This window comes from Canis lupus, chromosome 10 (assembly GCF_048164855.1).
Source record: "Canis lupus baileyi chromosome 10, mCanLup2.hap1, whole genome shotgun sequence".
Taxonomy (NCBI): domain Eukaryota; kingdom Metazoa; phylum Chordata; class Mammalia; order Carnivora; family Canidae; genus Canis; species Canis lupus.
The window spans coordinates 6,029,186-6,039,174 of NC_132847.1; the positions used below are offsets into that span (position 1 = coordinate 6,029,186).

Here is a 9,989-nt window from a genome sequence, read left to right on the forward strand (position 1 = left end):
GGAAAAAGGTCACATAGAATATGAAATGAATAAAATGCTACAAACGAAGAGAGAAAAGTAAGAAGAATTTAGTAAGAAGTTAAAAAAAAAAAAACCCGAAGAGTAGGTATAGACTAATAAAAATAATCACTGGATGTGAATAAATCACTGATCTGTAACCCAAGAGCCACCTGGTAGAAACAGTACTGGGAAGTAAGGCTTTGTGAACAAAAGTTAAATATAATATTTGTTAGTAAATATGAGTGTTTTCTCAGACAGTGACTGTAATTTGGGAAAAAGCTGAATTGAAGGCACAAGTTCTTGGGGTGTCTCCGTACCCATGGAGATGTGTGTATTTTAGCCACGGCTGTGTGAGCTACCAGCTTCTCCGACTGGCTCTGAGGTCACGCATCTCAGTACACAGGGCCTTGTCACGACTTAATTGGTTGTAGCTTTGTTTAAACACCTTGTTCTCTAGTTGTAATCATAACAATAATAAAGCTAATAGTAACAACTTAAATATATTATTCATAGGTAAGCTTTGTCGAGAACTCATGGTCCACTAGACTCTGTTTCAACCCTTGGCATGCGATGTGGCTTGGATCCCTAACTACAGTTATCATTACCCTCACTGTAAAGACCAGGAAGGGGTCTGAGACAGAATTACCAGTCTTAAGCTCAGGTTAGTGTTTCCTGCTTTTCCAGCATCAGAGCTTTGTGGGCTGTTGGGAAGTGGAAACCCATACAAAAGCCCTGGTATACCGAGTGCAGGAGCTTTCTGGCTTGTTCACGGAGCACTCTGGGCCCTGATCCACTGAAGTCTCATTGCCACTGCCCTGTGGTTCCCCAGGCAGCCTGTTTGCTACCTGCCTTACACTGACCTGGCCCTGGGGACACAGAGCTAGGGTCACATAGGTTTATGACCAATGGTGGGCATGATCTTTAACCCGAGCTAGCTAAGGAACTGAACTGTCTCACTGACTGAACAATCCTATTGTCTATGCAAGGTGGGCTCACTGGGGAAAGCGCAAAAGAGGAGGTGCTTTAGAATCAGACAGGTCTGGGTTCAAATCTCAAGCCTAGCACTTCTGGGTGTGATTATGGACCATTTAACTTCTGTAAGCCCCTGTTTCCTTATACAGCAAAAAGATGAAGGGAATTAGGTTTTACCTGCAGCATGAAAAATTTAAGTAAAAAAATCAATAGACTTAAGTTTCCCAGAGTCAGCATTCCAAACAGCTGGAACACTTTGCCAGAGAGGTCATAGAATCCTCTTTTCCACAAACCTTTAAAACGGTGACAGAAACTCGCTACTCTAAGAGGGGTTTCACTGAGAACTTCCCTTCTCTGCAGGGCAATTCTGGTTCTCTGGGAAGAATTTCGCAGGTCTTTGGTCCCTTAGTATCAGTATTGGTGACACTCTTGCTTCTGAACTATTTGTTTCACAAAAGTCAATTTTGGGACACCTGGGTGGCTCAGTTGTTTAAGCATCTGCCTTTGGCTCAGGTCATGATCCTAGGGTCGAGTCCCACGCTGGGCTCTCTGCTCAACAGGGATTCTGCTTCTCCTCCCCCCCCGCCCCTCCCCCCCCCCCACTCATGCTCTCTCTCTCTCTCTCTCTCTCTCAAGTAAATAAAATCTTAAAAAAAAAAAAAAAAAAAAAAGGAAGAGTAGCTCTTGATTTAGTGACAGGAGTCAAAAACAACTCCCAGGATTCTGACTCTAGCAACTGGAGACATTTTAAAGTTAGCAACATTGATGGAAGGACAGCTTGCAGGGGAAGATGGTAACTGGCTTGACACACACTGAGTTTCAGTTGTAAGACCTTCAAGTTTGGAGCTTAGGTGCAGAAACCTTGTTATCTTCAGTTCTCATGGTGCCTTGAATTGTCTCTTGAGGGCTGACATGGCCACTTCCTGACATTCGTTCCTGATTATCAGGGACTTGTCCTGAGGGCTCACCTACACCAGGAAAGGTAGGTAACCAGGATAGAAAGAAGAGCAGAAGGGGCAGCCAGTAACAAGAGAATGTAGGAAGCTTCAAGAAGGATAACTAGTTCCTCCTTTCCCTCTTATCTTTCTAGAACCCTCCCCAGTCCCACTTCTAAGAATGAAATCCAGGAGGTATCAGGTGCTTCCCAACAATTCACACACCAAAGGTATAATTAATAGCCTACAGGAAATGGGGGCACCTGGGTGGTCCAGTCAGTTAGGCATCCAACTCTTGAGTTCAGCCCAGGTTATGATCTCAGAGTCATAAGATTGGGCTCCATGTCAGGCTCCACACTCAGCGCAGAGTTTGCTTGGGATTCTCTCTCCTCCCTCTGCCCTTCCCTCTGCTTATGCTCTCCTTCCCTCTCTCCCTTAATAAATAAATAAATAAATAAATAAATAAATAAATAAAGCAAGTAAGCAAGCAAGTAAGCTGATGCATATTTGGCAAAATGGTAACATTTATTAAATCTGGGAGCTTGGCAAACATATTTATTAAAAATTTTCATTACAATGGCTCTACGGGATATCCTGCAGAATTCCAAGTAAATAGATACTCCCCACTGCTCCAGGAGGTGGCGCTAAACCCCATCCTTCCCAAGGTGGGCTAGGCTTAGAGACCACTTCCAAAGACTTGACAGAGGAGGGAAAGAAATAAGCAGTAACTGTCCAGTGGAAACATCCAGCAGATACCTCCTTCAGCAGGTGACAAAAGTTAACATCACCAGAAATGTCATGAGGTGTCACACACCCCTGACATGATGCAACAAGGACACTTCACTTCCGTGGTACCCTTCCCCAAAACCCATAAGCCAAATCAATCATGTGAAAACAACCAGACAAACCCATTCTACAGCACACCCAGCCAATACCCCTTAAGACTGTCAATCATTAAGAAGAAGGAAAGAGTGAGAAACAGTCAGAGATCAGAGGACACAAGGGAGAAAAGACCACTAGATGCAATGTGGCTATGTGTAATGGAATCTGGAACAGAGAAAGGACATCAACACAAAAGGTGGTGAAATCCAAATTTAGTCTGGAGTTTAGTTAATAGCAATGTACGAACCTTAGTTTCTCAGTAGCTTGGTAGTTACGTAAGATGTTAACAATACGGGGAAGTGGGCGATGGGGACATGTGAAAACTCTCTGTCCTGTTCGTGAAACGTTGCTGTACCACTGACTATTCCATCAGAAAAGTTTGTTTATTTATTTATTTATTTATTTATTTATTTATTTATTTATTTATTTAAAAAGGACTGTATGCCATCAAGAGCGCTCCAGCTCAAATGCAAACCGATGAGGGGTCACCTGTGCCTTTGGGAATCATAAAAAATACAGTGGTTCCTTGGTTCCTGGCACAGATGAAGAAGGAAGTGTACCGTGGACGTCAGTTTTTTCAGAAAACTGAAACCAAACCTTCAGTTGCCCCCCTCCCGCAAAACAAAACAAAACAAAACAAAACAAAAAACTACCAACCAACCAACCACAAAAAAACCCAGCTTAGTTTTTCAGTTATTTTTTGATGGCAAGCATTCAAAAGTGGATGATAAAAATCCCTTGCCCTTTGAGCAGAGGACAGTGAGTGTAACGGAATCCTTGTTGGGTGAAGCAGGGTCACCGGTGAGAACATCGGCTGTTCACGTCATGCCACACCAAGAATGGTTCTGCGTTTCATTTTCTTTACTGTGGTAGGGAGCTGGAAATGCAGAGGCCCTGCACCACTGCTCAGATACGGCTCAGCAAAGGCCCAAAAGGATGGATGTGGATTGAGATGTCATAACCCCAGGTGAGCCAACACCAAGAAGAGTGCACCTTTCAGCTGCAACAAGCACTTAGCTGACGAGAGGAGCCCACGGCTGACTTTCCCATTTATCTGTTAGCTTTCCATTTGCTGCTGTTAGCAGCAGAGCCTCTGCAGGTGGCTGAATGCAAAACGTTCTCTGGGCAACACCGAAGACACCAGTAGTCTCTGTGATCTCATGCCAGGCCTGGGAGAAGCAGGTGGAGGTGAGGGGTTTAACTCACCAGTATCTCCCTGAGGGAATTTAAGTTGTGACCTTTTCTGGCTCTACTCAGAGAATATTTTCTTTGGGATTTTTATCACAGGGTTTGGCAGAGGGGGTGGGGGATACTTTGGTTTCTATTACACAAAGGAGTGTCTAATGAAACCAAAGCCGTGTGACATGAGCCAGAGTGCTCAGCAGCCACAGAAGGAAAGTCTTTTCTACTGCCCTCTCCCAGGGCCACATGCCTCTTCTACTCCCTGCAGTCCAAACAATGCTCACCTCACAGCTCAGTAAAGAGATGAGCCCCTCCTCTGGACAATGGACTTGACCCTACTCTCTGCCCCAGCTTTTCACTCAGACAGTCCCCAACCTGTATTTAATTTCCCATGAAGATAGCATTGAGAACATCTTCTGGAAGTCTCTTTCCCTTGAAATATCTCAAAAAGAGCCATAAAAATGACATGATGGGTTGTTCTCACTAGATAAGCAAGAGAGAAAGCTATATCTAGAATAAAGATTTGGGGATAGAGGCACCTGGGTGTCTCAGTGGTTGAACGTCTGCCTTTGGCTCAGGTCATGATCTCAGGACCTTGGGATCAAGCCCTGCATCAGGCTCTTTGCTCAGCAGGGAGCCTGCTTCTCTCTCTCTTTTTGCCCACTGCTCCCTCTACTCATGTTCTCTCTGCCAAATAAATAAATAAAATTAAAAAACAAAACAAAACTCTAGTGTGAGGAGTTCCTGATGTTTTTCTTGACCGCTATACCATTTGGTGTCTGTTATCATGAAAAGCATCTAGAAAGTTTCAATTACTGTCCACAGTCACATTTTGGTGGGCACTGGACATTTTCTGCTAAATGCGGGCCAAATGTGTTCCATAATATTACCCGGCCACTGGCCTTTATGTTTTGGTCAGAGAGTCTCTTACTAGATGTTGTTGAGTTTTATAACCAACATCCCAAAAGGCTGAAGTGCTACCAGCCTGGGAGAGGAGGAAGGACCAAGGTGGTCTGAGGAGCCAGAAATGACCTTGTGCTTTAGGAGTCACACGTACCTACATGACTGTGCGTGTTCTACGCTGCTGGGGAGCACATCTTCACCCCCTCACACCTGCAGCTGAGCAAATGCTACCTTTTCTCCAAAGATACTCTCTGGGATATTTTGGGATCACATTCTAGTACCAAATTAGGAGTCTCAATTAAAGGTTGAATATACCAGAAGTCTAAATCTATCCAGGAGGATAGAAAGACCTTGCCAGGATCAATTTTTGTGTATATAATTAAAAGACACTAAGAGTATGCTGCTTTATTATGCAAAGCAATTACAACATCATTTTTTTCCCTTTGCTGGAGGATATGGGCCAAATTTCTATTAAGTATTCGTATGCCTTTTGAGTCTTCTGATGCATCCAGTGTAACTCTTTTGAATATGACAATAAGAGGGATTATATGACTAACTCAAAGACCTGAAATAACAGAAATAATAGTAAAAAAAAAGTCTGAGCAATTCGAGCAGCAGTTCTATCGGCTGCTACAAAATACAAATACAGAAATTAGGTTTCTACACTCCAGATCTTTATTCTGGAAATAGCTTTCTCTCTTGCTTATAGGAAGAGAACAACCCATCACATCATTTCTATGGATCTTTTTGAGAAATGAAGTGGCTGCAGGGTTGGTGGCTCAGCAGCCTCTTGTTAGTATTAATCAGTTCCATACGATCCAGGCTCCCATGTGGTATTGAGCTGGCTGGACCACCCAAGACAAAGCTGAGAATGGATCTGTTCCATGGCTTGTGGAATAAATTCTACCTAAAGCATCTTTCCAAGGCAGTGATCAGCAGATAACTGTCAGTTTAAAATTTCTACACAGAAATAAAGTAGAAATGGCCTGTAGACAAACGAAAAGGTGCTCTCATTCCTACTGAGAGAATTAAATCGAAAATTCTTTCTCACCTCTCTGCTGGTCCACTGAACTAGCGTCCTTATAGCATCCTTTCGTTCCATTGTTGCAGATGGAGCAATCTTCTAAAACCAAGAATCAAGCTGTCTTTTCCACTGCTTGAAACCTGGCTTCCCAGTTCACCTCACAGGTATATTTAAATATAAACAGGCACCTGGGTGGCTCTGTTGGCTAAGCATCCACCTTCGGCTCAGGTCATGATCTCGGGATCCTGGGATGGAGACTCCTATCAGGCTCTGCACTCAGCACAGAGTCTGCTTGAGATTTTCTCTCCCTCTGCCCCTCCTATCTTTCTCAAATATATAAATAAACCTTCAAAATAAATGAACATTGTAACGTACTTTAGCATAAACTGAATATAAACTATACAGTGCTGCCAGCTTTTGAATTTACAGTGTCTTGGAAATTTTTTCACGTTAGCACAGAGAGAGCTGTCTCTGTCTGTCACTGCTGTCAAGGGCTAGCAGGATTAAGGTTCACTTAGCTCTTCTCTTAATAGTGAGCATTTAGGTAGTTAACAGTTTTTGCGCTCTTTATGAATACCGTGCGAGGGAATATCCTTCATGGGCCTTGTGTTTCACCTGGAGAGTTTGTCTTAAAGAAGACACTATGGGAGGAATTCGTGGTTCAGTCTTCCAAGTCACTGATGCGGTCTTTGGCAGTGTCGGACACCTGCTCTCACCACGGGCTGGGTGCTCGCTGCGCCGCACCTGCTGCCGCCAGGGCGGGGAGCGCGGGGTCGGGGAGCGGGGGTCGGGGCGCGGGGCCAGGAGCGCGGGGGTCGGGGCGCGGGGCCGGAGCTCGGGGGTCGGGGCGCGGGGCCAGGAGCGCGGGGGTCGGGGCGCGGGGCCGGAGCGCGGGGGTCGGGGCGCGGGGGTCGGGGCGCGGGGCCAGGAGCGCGAGGGTCGGGGCGCGGGGCCAGGAGCGCGGGGGACGGGGCGCGGGGCCAGGAGCGCGGGGGTCGGGGCGCGGGCCCCAACCGTCCTCAGCCCCCGCCGGGCCCAGCAGCCATGGGGGCGTCGGTGCGGCTCCTGCGGGCAGTGCTCATGGGCCCCCCGGGCTCCGGCAAGCGCACGGTGGCGTTGCGCATCACCAAAGGCTTCCAGCTGAAGACGTTCTCCAGCGGGGACCTGCTCCGAGACAACCTGCTGAGGGACACAGAGATCGGTGTGCTGGCCAAGGTTTTCATGGACCAGGGGAAGCTCATCCCGGACGACATCATGACCCGGCTGACCCTTCACCAGCTGAAAACCTTCACCCAGGAGAGCTGGCTGCTGTGCGGTTTCCCCAGGACGCTGCCACAAGCGGAGGCCCTGGAGAGAGCTTATCAGATACACCTGGTGATGAGCCTGGACGTGCCCTCGGAGGTCATCAAGCAACGCCTCTCTGCTCGCTGGATCCATCCGAGCAGTGGGCGCGTCTACAACCTGGAATTTAACCCTCCCAAAGCCATTGGCCTGGATGATCTCACTGGCGAGCCTCTGGTTCAGCGTGAGGACGACAGACCAGAGACGCTTAACCAGAGGCTGAAGGCTTACGAAGACCAAACCAAACCCGTCCTGGAATATTACCGGGAAAAGGGGGTGTTGGAGACTTTCTCCGGAACGAAAACCGACCAGATCTGGCCCTGCGTGCGTGCTTTCCTGCAAACAAAAGTTCCCCAAATAGACCAGAAAGCATCGGTTACTCCATGAGGACAAATGCTTGCAATCAGCAAGCTGAGCATAATCTCTTCTTCCTTTCTTCTGTTAGAAGTTCCTCCTTCTAAGGCTCCACCGTGTATGAAGTCCTTGAAAGTTAAATTAGTTTCATTTCTCCAGATTTTATTTTGGATGCTAAGGATAATGCCAAATGAGGCTCATGCTGAGATTTGTCTTTGGAAATTGCCTAGTGTGTTTTATCCAGCTATGGGTACACGATACAAAAACATCAGAGATGTCCGAGCTTAAAACATCCTTGTAGAGCAAAATTAAAAGAGCAGTTGGTAGTAATCTGACTTCTGCTCAGGCGGAAAAAGTGATTCGTTTCATATCTTTCTGGAAAAGTAAAAAAAAAGTTACATTATACCAATTTGGAGACAATATCTCATCAGAGGCCTTTGTGTAGCCAGATGCCAAAAAAGACGTTTCTAGCACATGGGACATGGCTTTGTGAGATGCTGTATCTATAAAATTCCAGATAAAAATAACTGGATTTACAGATTCGGTGGGGGGGGGGGCTAAGAAATGTGTGCCTTATGATCTACTTGCCAGTTCTTTTTGATGGTCATGCCTTGAAGAGTAACAAAGTCTTTTTTAAACAAAGAAGAAAAACTCGTGACACTACAGAAAATGCCCATGCTTGGTCATTAAAGAGATGGAAATGGAACAGGCTGACCTGGTGGGAAATTTCCTGGACAGATACAGCAGTCATAATTAGTAACAGGTGTAGCAATAAAAAAAAAAAGCTTTCTATGAGAGGTAAAAAAGGTCCAGGAAGGTGAGTTTGCTGAAGGTGGAGTTCTTTATTCTGGATGGAGAAAATTGATACCTGGGATTGCTCACTGCCATCCTCTCCCAAGAGGAGAAAGTCCTGTCAGTGTGTGTCACCTGACCACATTTTTAAATCCTGATTTTTTATTCCTTTGTGGGGCTGGGAGGACACATGCTTATGTGCCGTTGCCTGGTAGGAGTGGGGCAGTAGGAAAGAGGTAGAGGAGAAACACACGTATCTTCAATGGCATATTTATTCTTTATTTCAGTTGGTGCTAAATCAAATGAAACAAGTTCTTGTTGGACAGGCTGTTATTAACTGCTTTTGAAAACGTGGCCCATTTCACCCCAGGCACTTAAAATATACATCCAAGCAAGTGTGTCTTATACATTTGGGAGAAAAATTCGCTTTACCTTCTTTGGGTTGTATTTTTCATTCGTTGTCAGTTTTTCAAAATGGACCAAGTCTTTTTAAAAGGGTTACAGAAAACATTTCATTCTTCAAGACACTTTCTATAACAACCTCCTTGGATATTACGTGCTTTCCGAGAGAGAACTACTCAACTTAGGCATTATCTCTAGTCACTAGGTTATAAGACACATATTAGTCTTTGTCACAATAAAATTACATTTCAGAAAAAAATAGTTTCATCTGCTGCTTCAGTTTTTGCAAGGATCAATTTTTAATCTCCATGACCTCTAGTTGATTTATTTGTGATTGCTTTATCCTCACACAGCGGAGATATTTACTTATGCTTATTTTTCTAATTGAAGCCCAGTTGACATATAATAGCTCCAGGGAGACAACACAATGATCTGACAATTCCACACATGACACAGTGCTCCCCACATTGTACAGTCACTGTACAATGTCATCACAGTCTTGTTGACTATATTTGCCATGCTGTATTTTTCATCCTTGTGAGTGACTGACTTTGTAACTGGAAATTTGTGCCTCTTCTATCCCCTTTCCCCAATTTGCCCATCCCCTCCCTGCCCTTCTGGTTTGTTCTCTGTATTTATGGGTCTGTTTCTGTTTTTGCTTACTTGTTCATCTGTTTTGTGTTTTAGATTCCACATATAAGAGAAATCATATGGCATCTGTCTATGTGTCTTTCTCTGGCTTATTTTTTTTTAAGATTTTTAAAATGCATTTATTCATGAGAGGCAGAGAGCGAGGCAGAGACACAGGCAGAGGGAGAACTGATGTGGGACTGATGCAGGGAGCCTGAGTGGAACTTGATCCCGGGACTCCAGGATCACAACCTGAGCCGAAGGCAGATGCTCAACTACTGAACCACCCAGGTGCCCTCTCTGGTTTATTCTTGATTCATCTTCTGCTCGCTCTGTTCTTTATCTTGCTTGGGGGTTAAGCTGTCTGTTTCATTCAGTCTCTTGTCTTTTGTAGTGGTGGGTCTTCCTTGAATGTGTGGTGATCTTCGCTCTGTGATCTTCCCTATGGTTGAGATTCTCCATTACTCTGTATCCCCTGCCAGTGGGTGTTTGTCACCTGCCTGGGGAGATGGCTGGTCTGAATTGGACTACTCTAGGGACAGTGAAGAAGGATAAGTCACTGAGTGAGATTT

At 45.2% G+C, this 9,989-nt stretch overlaps 1 pseudogene; it reads left to right on the forward strand.

The window, feature by feature from the left end:
• The first annotated feature begins 6,911 nt into the window (after positions 1-6,911).
• Positions 6,912-9,048, forward strand: LOC140641165 (GTP:AMP phosphotransferase AK3, mitochondrial pseudogene; annotated as a pseudogene).
• The last annotated feature ends 941 nt before the right edge of the window (positions 9,049-9,989 follow it).